Below are 15,464 nucleotides of genomic sequence, written 5' to 3' on the forward strand. Positions count from 1 at the left end.
TGTTGGTAAGGTAACGTTAAGCCATGCCGCTAATTTCTGGTTAGTTTGGCTCGGATCGGCTTCCACCATCTCTTTCAATTCATTGTTATTCATATATGTGGGCGGTCTTTCACATGATTCGTTCTTGAAATCAAAATTTCCATCACGAAAGCGTTTAAACCAAAATCGCACGGTGCGTTCATTAGCAGTCCCCTCTCCAAACGCAACATTGAATTGCTCGGCTGTTTCTGCAGCGTTAGCGTCGGAACTCGTATGCAAACATCACTCGAAATTTCGAAGGATCCATCTTTCTTGTCTAAGCTGAATAAAAAAAACAACTGAAAGTCGATAATTGAATATTATACATTTTTAAAAGCAGATGCCCATAGGTACCATTTGAAAAAAGTTTCACTCAAAAATCTCAAACCATGAAGGTTCTATGTCAATTCGAAGTGCCTATTACAATAAAACGCAAATTTCATACTTTAAAACCCCTATTCAAATATCTCTTTAAGGTTGATTTTTAGTTGATCATAAAGAATCGACCAATTTATAGCTTGCTGGTGGAAGGACGCTCTGTTTGTCTATTATCCGTGTGGTGGGTCTCTCCATCACCTACCTATTTCTGCCGCGTAGCCGTCGTGCGTTCTGGTTTTAATGGAGACTTTGACCTCATGGGCAGTTGGGTAACCACTTACACCAGGCCAGAAGCTAGGTCAGAAAGCTATATGAACAAAATGAAATTTAGTAATGTTTAAGACATGAAAAATGAATGTAAGTTTTGAGGGGTCAGTAGTGGCTATAGTTGAATTCAGATCATTGGACAAAAATGAATTTAAACTGATGGGTGTTTTTTTCCCTAATCGTTGGTAGCCTTTCACGGTTAGCGTTGTATGGACATGTGATGCGTAGAGGAGATGCATGTGACTGTATGGTAATAGAGAGAGAAGAGGTCGACCGAAGAAGACGTGGATGGAATGTCTGAACGACGATATGAGAGAGAGAGAGAGAGAGAGGAGTGAGTGTTGAAATGATGGCTGACAGAAGAGAATGGAATAAAAAAATTTGCTATGCCGACCCCACCCAGTGAGATAAGATGGAAGCAAAGAAGAAGAAGAATCATTGGTAGTCTAAAAGTCTGTTACAACTACACACGGACCAGTAGATGAGTCTACCGCGTTTACCCTGGGAAGGTTTGCTAACACTAGTCCTAGCAACAGAAGTGCTTCGTTAAATCCACCACCGGATCGGAATCGCAACCAGCTGAGAAGGCCAGTAAGAAACGTAGTGGGTTGTGTCTATGGGGCAGGTTGCACTTTGCACTCTTCGCACATCTCATTCAACAACGTCAACGAGAACACTAACTTACTTGGGTCTTAAAATCACTTTTAAAATAAAATGGATCGGGAGGATCCGACAGTATGTTGATAAGGCAAATCGAAGAAGCTGTTATATTATATTTACTGGTGGTAGGACCTCTTGAGTCCGCACGGGTAGGTACCACCGCCCCGCCTATTTCTGCCGTGAAGTAGTAATGCGTTTCGGTTTGAAGGGTGGGACAGCCGTTGTAACTATACTGAGACCTTAGAACTTATATCTCACGGTGTGTGGCGCATTTACGTTGTATATGTCTATGGGTATCAGTAACCACTTAACACCAGGTGGGCTATGAGTTCGTACACACATCTAGGCAATAAAAAAAAAAGAATTGAATAACACGCTTCTAAAAATCACATATGACCATAATGGACACTTGATTCAAGATAAACCTCACATTTTTTTGATTACGCTAATTTACATTTCGAAATTCTCGGTACGTTTATCGGTTGCGATATTATTAATGAAATCGTGTCGGATTCTAAAAGATCTAGAATAACAACAAGGAACTTCTTCTCGTCAGTTCCTCGTTATTGAGAATCGTATTCAACTGCAGATTCAAGCCGCCAGCGTGTTCTATCTCCTGCTACATTGAGAGCTCCATTAACGTCGTCGTTAAGTCGTCGTGGCTTAGAGGACAAGACGTCCGGTGCATTCATGTTGAGCGATGCACCGATGTTCGAATCACAGGCGAGTACCAATTTTTCTAATGAAATACGTACTCAGCAAATGTTCTCGATTGACTTCCATGGTGAAAGAATAACATCGTGTAATAAAAATCAAACCAGCAAATTTTAATTTGCGTAATTACTGGTGGTAGGACCTCCTGTGAGTCCGCACGAGTAGGTACCACCCCCCAACCTATTTCTGCCGTGAAGCAGTTATGCGTTTCGGTTTGAAGGGTGGGGCAGCCGTTGTAACTATACTTGAGACCTTAGAACTTATATCACAAGGTGGGTGGCGCATTCATTATACGTTTTAGATGTCTATGGGCTCCAGTAACCACTTAACACCAGGTGGGCTGTGAGCTCGTCCCATCTAAGCAATAAAAAAAAACGTAATTGGTGAACTTAGGTCTTGGCAGTCTAAGGAGTCGGTCTTCCTACTTAGAGTCCTTTAAATCACGTCTAGAACTCACAAGATCCGCAGAGAAAACGACATAAATCTTGACCACTTGAAATCCAAGCCACAAACCCAAATAACTAAATCGAATCTACTGCAACCACGGAAGCGTGAACATTTGAATTTTCGTATAACAAATGGATACTTTTTGAGGAAAATGCTACGAATGGAACTTATTTTTCGTAAATACGCAGCGTGCATATTGTAATATTTCTTATGTCCAAAATCTCATCCCGTCCGTAATATTCGTGGCTGTTATGTGAACTTATGTGTCATACACTTCCGTCTGGTCCTCCCCATTGTCCATTTATGAGGAAGTCGGAAACCATTGGACATTTCCTACACTTCGCGTTATTATTTATCATGTACCATAACCGATCTTTTTCGACACCTCGCTCGGCGTGATTTAATAAAAACACTTGTTTTTGATGTAGTTAGGATTTTATTCTTTATTTCTTCTGGTGTAGATACGAATTATTTGAGTGTTTATCTTGTGTTGATTGCTGTTCAATTCTTATTAAATTATGAACGTATATATATGGAAAAAGAAATTATAAGAGAGAATCATAGAAGAGGACGACTAAAAGTTGAAGATTGGGAATGGAGGAGGTCCGATACATACGACTAGTCTTGGTAATTTTATCAAACTATGGATTGATTCGTCTGTGGCAGACGAATAGGTAGGATTGGCCGAGTGGGAAGATCGGAACTTTTTGGTTAATTCACACTGGCACACGAGTTTTATTTTTAAAAGAAGAAAATATAACTGACAGATATAAAATTAACATAACGATGTTACGAATGCGTACGGTATGTAGTATTTTTTTTAAAGAATAAATGATTTTGTTGTTAAACTAAATATCCAATAGATTTCGCCATTCCATTCCACATCTTTTTGGGGGTGTATAGGATATGGATTTTGTGTGTAAATGGGAATACGCCATAGAATAAATAACGTTGAGGATTTTTGAAATTATTGTACTCTTACGTGATCACAACCATCTATCGATTGAATGTTTGAAAAACTTTATCATTGAAGTATCTCGGAATATTAATTTAAACATTAAATCGGAATGCATTTTGACCTTTACGAACGACTGCTTTAGCTTTTTATTTCTATTGCATAGAACAAGCTCACGGTTTAATTGGTTTTAAATGCTGCGAGCCCATACGATCACAACGTCAATGGCACCACCCATCTTGGAACAACATCTGTGCAATAAAGTTTATTATAAAGTCAATGATTATCTAGAAGATTCCACAAAGTGGGAATGAGTTGCTCGCTCCGGGCATTTCAATATTGCAATAATTGTTACGTTATAATACTCATTGTAAAAATTAATATTTCAAAAAAAATCTAATATTTAAAAAAAGAAATACAATATGCCCGCTGAGTTTCTTGCCAGTTCTTCTCAGGACGGAGGTTAGTTTTTGTGAATTGGCGGTAGTTCTTTTTGACGTTCAACAAGTATGTATTTTCATTTATGTTGAATTTTTTTTTTTGATTTGATTTGATTTGATTTGACAAGAGCTTTGAGACTCAGTTCTATAGTACAACGGCTGCCCGACCCATCAAACTGGAACGCATTGCTGCTTATGGGGGAGAAATAGTCAGGGTGTCAGGACCTACCCGTGCGCGCTCACAAGATGTAAATTATATATTTATGGGCTCCGATAACCACTCAATGCTAGGGTGACCGTTTATCCACTTAAGCAATAAAAAAAAATTGAGTACCTGTCCGACAAACATAATTCTAATTCCCTATTTGGTATGAAATTAACGTACCTACTGGTAATACCTAGTACCGGAATATTCTGTCGAATCAGTTTAAAAATGAATTTATTTCAGGGAATTCTACGCATTCTGCGAAATTTCATGATATTAAAAACCACAGGTTAAATTATATTACACAGGATAAAATAAAGCACAATTTAATACATTGAACATAAAGAATTCAATTTCATATTCAATCAGCTTATATTTACGGCTTTATTGAAAAACCAAACCTTACTGAAATATCTACAAACACCAGAATCGCCTCTCTTTAAGTACAAATATGTCCTAGGACAATTATAACAGAGCAAATCTAATAATTGAATTTGTCTTGGTTCCTACAGAGCTTGAAAGGTTCGGCGTAATGAGTCCTTCACCGATTTCTTCTCTAGCACAGGGGACTAAATCAAAACTTTAAGTTAAGCTTAACACAATTAAACAATTTATTTTAAGAGCCACCTCCGTTTCTATATGTTTGTTCTATAAGCAAATGCAAAAAAAGTTATGTACCATTTTCTACGCTGTTCGTCAACTGATTTCCTTTTTTATTTTCTTTGGCAGCTAATGAAGAGCTTTACAGTTATAAATAAAAAAGACAGAATTAAATATTTTAGTGACAAAAAACGAAAGGAAAATGTTTAACATTAATTGAATGGTGTTGAGATTTTAGTAATTATGGCCGAATTTTAATCACTGTTTACAGATTTCAGATCACAGATTTCCAGATTTCCAAAATTCCCAACAATTTGTTGATCTTAGTAAAAAAATATTAATAATGCAACATTAGCCATTCTGTACATTTTGTTAACATTCCTGATTACAGTTTTCCTTGATAATTTATCCGTCTACTGTACGCAGCCTACGCAATTATGATATGTGAAATAATAAATGAAAATTTGGGTAGCAATTTTAGATTAATCTGCCATCTATCGACGAGTACATGAACTAGAAAAGGCTGCGAGACGTCGAGGAAAATTTACTTGTAAAATTGTTGTAGTTACATTTAATTTTTCACAGATGTCACTTACGATCCACCTACTTAGTGGTTCTACCCGATGCTAGATGGCGATATATGACGAGAAAACCAAATTGTCCCATATTAGAGGGAAAATCGGGAAAAGCCATGTCGGATTCAATTCAGTCGGTTCGGGACCCTCAACGAGGCTGCTTCCTTCCCAAACTTTCTTTCAAAGTAACTAATAATTTGTACCCAACCAACCCAACCCTTCTATCCTGAAATCACTTCACCCTTTTGTAGATTAATTTTTTTCCTTGCCTTTTTTTATATCTTTAAAATTTTCCGTATTTCCTCGTGATAATAAACTTTTGAACATTGTTAGTAAGTGCGGAATTCCGGTGTCATCCGTCGAGTAGAATGATCGGTAAGTGATAAGATAATTTTATTTGCACTGAAAAGTTTTAAATAAACTAAAAGTGTTACAAATTCGTTTGTGGGACCTCAGTCAAAAATTTTAATTCAAAATTTTCTGTCATTGTCTCCGTAGATTTTATCTGAAGCTACATACATTTTTGGTTTGTTAGAATTATACTACTCAAAACTTTACTTGAAATATTTCAATAAATTAACTCACAGAAATTGATAAGAACAACAAAATGACCTAAGCCATTTCCGTGCCTTATAAAACCTATAAGGGATTTCGTGTAAAATTAAATACATAATTGCTTAGACTTTTGTTACCCCGATGAAATAGGTTGATATGGGGGTGAAACGGGCGAACCCTATCCTCTAATTGAACTTAGATTCGAATTGCGTACATTACAGTGTCAACTTTAACGCATCCATTGCCGAGGTTGATACTTTATCTTCGTCATTGTAATGCCTTCGTAAGGTTGTGGAGCCTTTCATTGGGTCTTTTGACATTGAACCTATTGTGCGCACAAGACACGTCCTTAAAGCGTTAATCTGTGAAGATATTGGTAATTTTTCTTGTTGTCGATTATAAATGTAATGTAGATGTATGAGTTGAGTAATAATCAATTATTAAATGCAATTAAAGAAAACAAAGGCGTTCGTAAATAGCCTTCGTTGGATTTTAATTTTAATGGTAATAGCATGTAACAATTGTGTAATTTTCATTAAGTATACAAAAACTTCAACCAAAAAAAAATTTTGCAGCTTAGTATCGCTTTTTTTATTGTCATCATATTATTTGCGGCGCTTCGAATAATTAACAATGAAACGTAAAAGTCGTTTTAATTATGTGTACGACTCACGGAAACTGAAGAAAATACTGTAAATGTATACAGTTTCATCGCAGTGACATGGTTTTTTTTTTTGATTGAAATGTAGGTAAATGCCATGTAGGTATGTTTAGATATATGTATTCAGAAAGATTTTTTTTTATTGCTTACATGGGTGGAAGAGCTCACGGTTCACCTGGTATTATGTGGTTACCGGAGCCCTAGACCCATACGACGTAAGTGCCGCCACCCACCTCGAGACATGAATTCTTAGGTCTCAGTTTTACAGTACAACGGCTACCCCGCCCTTCAAACCGAAACGCATTACTGCTTCACGGCAGAAATAGGCAGGGTGGTGATACCTACCCGTGCGGACTCACAAGACGTCCTACCACCAGTAATTAATATTAAATACTAGTATCTTTATTAATACTATCTTATAAATACTAGTATTTTTATTAATACTAAATACTTGCAGATTTATTTTTTATTGCTTGATGGGTGGACAAAATCATTGCCCATGCTCAGTATTTAGCGGAATCCACACAGATACATTAAGAACATAAATGTCAGGCTGTGGTACCTACCGGTGCGGAGTCACGCGACACATAAATGTGGTATTACAGCTATACCCAGGCTCCTGTCATTGCGACCATACAAAGATAATACATGAACAATTTGAAGTCTCAATCTCTAACTCTGACTAACACATTTTTAATTTAAATCAACTAGTGGTCCCCGCAGTAGTCGAAATTCGACTATAATTAATTTAAATTAAAAGTTTAAACATTATTATGGTTCTATTGTCAAACACTATTATTATACTTCTATAATAATAGAGATATTAATATATATAGATATATAGATTTCGCCAAGAGTACACTATAGATAAATAATATTAAAGACAAACAATATTAATCTATTCTCAATTTGACCACAGACTTTAAAGATTAACAAAAGTTTCACAATTAACAATACACAAAGAGTATATTTATATGTATGTGTTGTGTCAAATACATGGTAGCGTGTGTAATGTTTTCTTTATTATATATTATTAATATAACTTAATATTTAAATGAAAATATGATTTACAATTAGACTTTTATTGCAGCTTTACGAAAAGATTTGAAACCACCACCCTGCCTATTTCTGCCGTGAAGCAGTAATGCGTTTCGGTTTGAAGGGTGGGGCAGCCGTTGTAACTATACTGAGACCTTAGAACTTATGTCAAGGTGGGTGGCGCATTTACGTTGTAGATGTCTATGGGCTCCAGTAACTACTTAACACCAGGTGGGCTGTGAGCTAGTCCAACCATCTAAGCAATAAAAACAAAAAAAAAAAATTTAACCAATATTAATGTTGATTAAAATAAATCTCGCGTGGTAGATTATCTATTAGTAAACTTGACCTTTTACAGCATCTGAGGATACAATCGTTTGGTAAATAGCTCCACCACGATTATAATTCGTGTATAATATCTTTAGATAAAATCTAATTGTGGGATGTTCATAACGATACGAGTTAAACACGGACACGCATTACACATATATATTTTATTACAGCAAAAAGTGTCGGTGCTTAAAGCTCTGCAGGATTTTCCGTAGTATTGATTTATCGCTTTGCCCTTGATCGGTCTGGGTTCCTCGTGATCCGGATTCGATTCACGATCGGGGTCGGAGTATTCATTAAATATATTCTGTAGTCAGGGTGTACATTCTGTCTCATGTAATTAACAGCCCACAAATCCGGGTAGGCAATTCTTACTTAGACACGTTGAGAAACTTTAAATGTTTATTGTCCGCCCGATTAGAAGATGCAGTCGATCTTAAATTGAATTTTAGCGCAAAATTTAACATTTTTTCTAAGCTCATATTTAATTTTTTTACTAGTATATACAGGTGATGCTCCAATGTAATCGATAATTTTATTAGAAACACCAATTCCATTCACCTATTTAGCTCATAAAAATTTATATAGCCACTAATAAGGCTAATGGGATAAAAATTGTGATCAAAATTTTAGTAAGTTTAATTTTAATTTTTGTGAAAGCTTCATCGTCACTAAAATACTTTAATAGTGGTATCCCATTTCACTCACACGGATGGCCGAGCATAAAAGGGATTTAAAAGATGCCAGAAAGATGACGTATGTCGCGGACAACAGGTGGGTCTTATGTTAAAGGCATTTGAGTGGCCAAAGAGCACAAAGGCGTGCCAGCCGAACTCTGAAAATGTCACCAAGGGATCTCAGGTTTACGTACGGTCTATGTACAAAAGCATATCGCGTTTTCGTACAAAGGAATAATTTAATGAGCGTTTTGGTTATATCCTTCTTTGTGCACGAACTTTTTTATCTATATATTAATACGTGAAGGAAAAACTTTGTATCCGTTTTTACGAAAATTGCGCGGACGGAGGAGTATGAAATTTCCCACACTTATAGAAAATATAGAGAAGGAGTGCAGATTGTTAATATTTTTTTAAAATTAAGTCTAAAAAATACATTAAATCAATAAAAAAAACATTACACACACTACTATGTATTTGACGGACACACGCATGCATACTATTTATTGTTAAACTTTTGTTCTTGACGTCTGTGGTCAAATTGAGAATAGATTAAATATTTGTCTTTATTGATATTTTTCTATAGTGTAGTCTTGGCAAAATTTGTGATTATAGAAGTATAACAGTCTCTGAAAATAGAATCATAATAGTGTACAAACTTATAATTTCAATTAATTATAGTTGAATTTCGATTACTGCGGGACCACTGGTATATTTGAAAATTGTGCTACGTAAATGCACTTTTGAGCCGTATATTTTCAATAGCAAGTGAAGATATACGTTAGTACAACCGCACTCATATGGGACTGCAGTAGTACGGCAAAAAAAAAAAATTTTTTTTTAGGTTTCAGTAAAGTTGCATAATAAGATTTACCCCATAAATGTGCTAGATAGTATTAGCACTAAGTAAGTAACTACTACTACTACTAACTAAGCTAGCACTAGGAAAGTTTGGAAAATTAAAAAGTATTCATTCGATTATGCTTGTACAAGTTCTTTTTGAAGTGAAACTTATCTTTATCGACGTAGGGAGGAAAAAACGTATGTAACGTTTTTCGGTTACGCGCCATCTTAATTTATTTCGTTACGCGCCATGTTTATTTCATTTTAGCTTACGAGTTCTGACTGACTGGGTGGTTAGCGCTCCTTACTATTGCACCGAGGGTCGTGCGTTCAATTCCTAAATCGGGCAAACAATCGTGTGATGAACAGATTTGATTGCTCTTCGTCTGGATGCTTATCATCTATATGTGTATATATTTAAACATATACAAGCATGTATGTCAGTATCTGGTACTCATAATACAGGGTATCATAATTTGGAGCCGGATGACACTTTTTCTTCTCCTTATAAGTGTCCACGTTACATATAGAAAAAATACTATAGAGAAAAATATTTCGTGTAGATGTGACATTTAATTAATACACATATTATTTTCCTATAACTACACCACTATCCATTACGGGGGAACTGACGTTGATTAATAAATCCAAAGCTCCTAAAGCCATTAATCACTAAACAATTTGACGATTAACATTTGCCACTAACTGTCTTTTAATTAATTGGGCTTAAGATTGAATGAATACATTTAGTCAGAGGAGAAGCTTTCTGCTATGCTAGACCAAATCATATTTTCATCAATTTTCTATATTTACAGAGAAAAGCCCACTGTCTCAAGATGGCTGGCGGATTTACGTTGTAGATGTCTATGGGCTCCAGTAACCACTTAACACCAGGTGGGCTGTGAGCTCGTCAACCTATCAAAGCAATAAAAAAAAATACTTATGATAAGACTGCTGATTGTCATCTTGAGATAAGTTAGTCAAGATAAGTCATACGATATGTAAGTCGTGTCGTTTTGAAGTCGTCGTGGCCTAAAGGGCTTAGGTACATAACATTTTAATATAACCTTTAAATGAAAACTGGTAGAATAAATGCATAACCACGGCCACAGTTGGAGGTGAATCTATCGGACTCAAATTACGACTTTATACCAGTATAATCTCGTTAAACTTGAATGAATTTAACATATTTGCAAATTTCATTTAGATTACCTCAAAGCATAAGGTTCTTTTTCAATTGTCTATATTAATTTTACAATATCTACAACGCAATTTGGTAAATAAAAAGACTTTGACATTGCAATCTATACGTTTTAATTAGTATTTTTTTAACATATCACTCTTGTATTGTCTCCATATTTTGTACCTAATTTGGTTACAGAGGTATCTGTTAAGTGATTACAATTTTTATTAGACTACGCCTCAAGTATTGAACTAGTATTTTTTTATTTTTTTATTAGGCACACAATACACATCACAAGCCAAAAGATACATAAAAAATAACAACAAGTATAAAAAAATATATAGCTTGCAGCATAAACCATTTGCGCACGACTAAACAAGACAAATGTGCTGAATTTGTACACAATGGTCCTTACAACTATACGACAAAACAACACGATAACGAAAACTAATCTAACTTATAATGTAAGGAAATAATTTTACTCACAATATACATTAAACAATTACACTACTTAGCATACTATTAACATGGTGAATGCCCTTGAACATTTTTATAAACGTCACTAACCTACAAGCAAAGTAGTATATTAGTGATGTAGTATTTGCATATTATGTTTTTTTTTATTGCTTAGATGGGTGGACGAGCTCACAGCCCACCTGGTGTTAAGTGGTTACTGGAGCCCATAGATATCTACAACGTAAATGCGCCACCCACCTTGAGATATAAACTCTAAGGTCTCAGTATAGTTACAACGGCTGCCCCACCCTTCAAACCGAAACGCATTATTGCTTCATGGCAGAAATAGGCAGGATGGTGGTACCTACCCATGCGGACTCAAAAGAGGTCCTACCACCAGTAAATGTATTATGTATACATACATATATTCTGTATGCATATTATGTATGGTTTGTGTACCCAGTATAAGTCGCCAAAGTACCTTATCTTGGTCTAACAGAGCGCTTGACTGTCAAATATATTTGTCGATATCGCATTTAGGAGCTGGGATAGACAATTATTTATCAATTTTGTTCTTCCATTCCATCGCTTTGTTAGTCTAGTATTGTGACCAAATTTGGGGTCCCGGTCTTTGATAATAACGATTGATAATCGTGCACTGGTTATACATATTTATTTGTTCTTATTTTGTATATTTAGAGTCATAACTCAGAATATAATCTCAGCATGAGGCCGTTGAATTTAGAACGTTTTTTTTTTTAATTAAAAACTTCTACTGTGATTACCGATTGACAGAATTTTCTCAAGGTACAAAAAAAATAAGCCATTAAATAAAAACAATCAATATAGGAAATATTTTTCAATGCTGTTTTTTCAATTCGTCTAGTAATAGTCATAATAAATAGCAAGTCCCACTAGCGACTACTTTCTATATCTATATTTTTCATATACTAGTCACAAATTAGAATTTTCATTTCTGACGATGAGAAACCTAATTGTCAGTGTATTTTTACTACATCGAACGTTTGAACGAAACAAAAACATAAATTAACATTAAATAGATTGAAGGAACAACAATTACGAAAAGCAAATCCATATTCTAACTATTGAAATGGAATGAAGTAGATTGTGTATAGGCTTAAGACGAATTAAACAACCTACTAGATGTGAGACATTAACTAAACAAGGGATTTAACTGTAACACTGTTATAACATACGTAACAAGCAACAAAGTCGGCGCAAGTTAGGGAAAACTTTTAATACGTTTTGTTCTTTATGTATGTACTGGCAGCCCGCTCCGGCTCCGCTCGGGTCTTTAACAAAGATATCAACGACGTTTTATTTTTTTAAATAAAAGAACAGTATGCAGCATAACTATAACAGTTTTTTTTTTTTTTTTATAAGAACTGAGAGGCAAACGAGCAAGACGGGTCACCTGATGGTAAGTGATTCACCGCCGCCCACGGTCACCAGCGTTTACGCCAGTGCGTTGCCTATATGCTGTCGCAACACCTTTTGTAAATAATAACGTGTTCTACAAAGTCGTAGAACATTATTTTATTCTATCATCAATAGTTTTCGCAGGGCACGCGATGTAAAGAATATTTTAGGTAATTTTTTACACCTTGAGTTACATTATTGGAGTTTTAGTAAGGACTAAGGATCCTTATTTTTTTTCAAATAAGATTATAGCCTATATAATATTATAGATTATATTTTATAACTCGATTATAGATTATAACTTGGGAATAGTGTAGCTTCCAAACAGTGAAATAATTTTTCAAATCGGTTCAGTAGTTTCGGAGCGTATTCAATACAAACAAACAAACAAATCTTTCCTCTTTATAATATTAGTACTTGTTCAACTACACCTCACGCCCAAGTTGAGTGACTTGTGAAGAAATCGGGTAATGTTATTTTATTGTCCGCACTAATTGGATTATTAAAATTCGTGTAGATTAGATCAATACGTACTATTATTATTTTTCACCCTACGTTAACTGGTCCCGTGATAAGTTCGTAAAGAACTTGTGTTACAGGTACCAGATAACGGAAATAAAGGTAAGATTTTTATTATACACATACATATACCTATTTAATATACATCCATAACCCTGGAAAAGACATTTATATTTATCATACAAATATCTTCCCTTGGCGGGATTCGAACCCGCGACCCACTTGTGTAATGATCATGTCACTTACCACTACACCAGACGGCCGTCAAATAAATTGTTTTGGTTATTTTTTTACTTATACCAGATTGAATAGTAATATCAGAGGCGTAAACACTGCGAACAAACTGTATCGCGACAGTAATTGTCTATTCTTTTTTAATTTAAATGTTTTAATTTCACAATATTACTCATTCATCACTATACTGGTGGTAGGACCTCTTGTGAGTCCGCGCGGGTAGGTACCACCGCCCTGCCTATTTCTGCCGTGAAGCAGTAATGCGTTTCGGTTTGAAGGATGGGGCAGCCGTTGTAACTATACTTGAGACTTTAGAACTTATATCTCAAGGTGGGTGGCGCAATTTACGTCGTTGTTGTCTATGGGCTCCAGTAACCACTTAACATCAGGTGGGCTGTGAGCTCGTCCACCCATCTAAGCAATAAAAAAATTAGAAAATATTAGAGTTTTAAATTTTGAACAGCGTTATCATTACCAATGCTAATTCTGTAAGCAAACTTCCCTAAAACAGCTACTTGATGTGCTAGGTATCTATAAAGTTATATTTACATTAAATTTCCAACTACAAATCAATTAAGATAAAACGTTTATCACTCGCTGACCTTTTGAGATATATGTCACTTTGCTAAAAGAGCGCTTTGAGGAATCGTTTGAGATGATCTCATCATCTGGTTTTTATGTTCGCACCGCTTGCTGTCGGAGCCAAGTTCATTCATACTATCTAGAACCACTGCGTTCATCCACGGTGCACATTCAGAGATCTTTTTTGTCACGCACCAGCAGACTTTGGAATGAACTTCCAGAGAGTGTTCCAGAGCGCAATGATTTGTCTTTCTATGAACGAGGCTTGCGGAGAGTACAGCGGCAGGCAAGGACTTGGCCGTGCCATGAATTGCTGACTTTTATGAGCTAATGTAACCACTCACCATCAGGTATGCTCGTCTTGCCTAAAAAAACGATCAAAAAAAAATAAAAACATGTCTATATGTTGCGCCTTTACTACATGAAAGTAACGACCAATGGAAAGAATGTGATTTTTTTAAGTTATCGGCTTAAAAGTCAACTTAATATTCGTGAAAAGGTAGCTATATGTACTTTTAACTATAATTTTTTTTCATAATAAAGAATACATAGTTCGTTTTGCAAAACACAACACCGGGTCATAGTGGCCACAAGACACGATAACCCTCATATCGTGGCCGCCGCTAATTACTTAAGGTGAATTTACATTACGAAATTAGTGGCGTGAAACTAATTTCGTGACATTAGTTTTACCAACAGTTTCACGTGTAATTTAATACTTTCGTAATGCATGCATTAATTTCATGCATGCAAATTAGTTTCGTGCCCTGCGCGATTTTTTGGTGAAATTAGTGTCATGCAACTAATTTCATAGTGTAAACGCGACGTGAAACTAATGTCGCGAAAGGGCCTCCGCGGTGCGGACGTGTGTATTGTTAGTTCGGACGCGCTTCAAGCCTTGAAAATGTCAAACCAACGATGGAGTACAGAAAAAAAAATACAATTCATTAATGAATATCAGCGACAAGAGTGTCTCTGGGACCCGAAACACCTACAATATAAATAGGGATGCCCGAGATGCGGCCTAAAAAATAATTATGGAAGCCATGGAGATGCAATATGTAAAAGAAGCATATATATGTATAAGCATTTCTTTAGCTACATTGAATATAGCAAAATATAGCTTTGATGCTGACGGCGCCATGGTTACTGCGATACTGTGGATTTCGCGACACGAATTTTTTAACGAAATTACTTTCGCATATATCGAAACTACTTTCGTGCAACTGAGCTCAACATGCATGACACTAATTTCGTAATGTAAACTCCGCATTATCCGACTCAGGCGTTGGGGCAAAGCTAAGCCGCCATCGTCCGAAACATGTCTTGTCGGATCCCCCGGATTTGCTCTCGGTGCTTTTAGGCGTCTCAAGCACCGGTCACTATGCTTGTCAAGCTCGTCGAGCACCACGAAGAGGTGAGCGTACTAACCCATAGACACAACCAACTGAATTTCACGATGGGTCTTCTCATTGGGTCGCGATTCCGATCCGATAGTAGATTCAGCGAAGCACTACTCTTGCTAGGTCTAGTGTTAGTAAATTCTCTCAGGCTGAGCAAGTAAGCTCACCCACCGGTCCGGGCGTAGCTGGAATAGCCCCTAAGGCTACCAGCGAATAGGTAGGAAAATAAAAAAGATGTGTGGATGTGTGGTGTCGTGGGACAACGGATAGGAACGAAGTTCCTT

At 36.1% G+C, this 15,464-nt stretch overlaps 2 protein-coding genes across 3 annotated transcripts in view; both read left to right on the forward strand.

Moving 5' to 3' along the window:
- DnaJ-21 (dnaJ homolog subfamily C member 8-like) overlaps window positions 1-15,464 on the forward strand; it is a 302,329-nt gene that overhangs the window by 153,074 nt on the left and 133,791 nt on the right. The gene's annotated exons all lie outside the window — the stretch shown is intronic.
- Window positions 5,407-15,464, forward strand: part of LOC101737439 (uncharacterized) — a 232,867-nt gene continuing 222,809 nt past the window's right edge. For both annotated transcript variants that reach the window (XR_009973797.1, XM_012689934.4), the window contains exon 1: window positions 5,407-5,634. The gene's annotated coding sequence lies outside the window, so the exon portion shown is untranslated. The remainder of the gene's footprint in view (window positions 5,635-15,464) is intronic.

This window comes from Bombyx mori, chromosome 9 (assembly GCF_030269925.1).
Source record: "Bombyx mori chromosome 9, ASM3026992v2".
In the NCBI taxonomy this organism is placed as follows: Eukaryota; Metazoa; Arthropoda; class Insecta; order Lepidoptera; family Bombycidae; genus Bombyx; species Bombyx mori.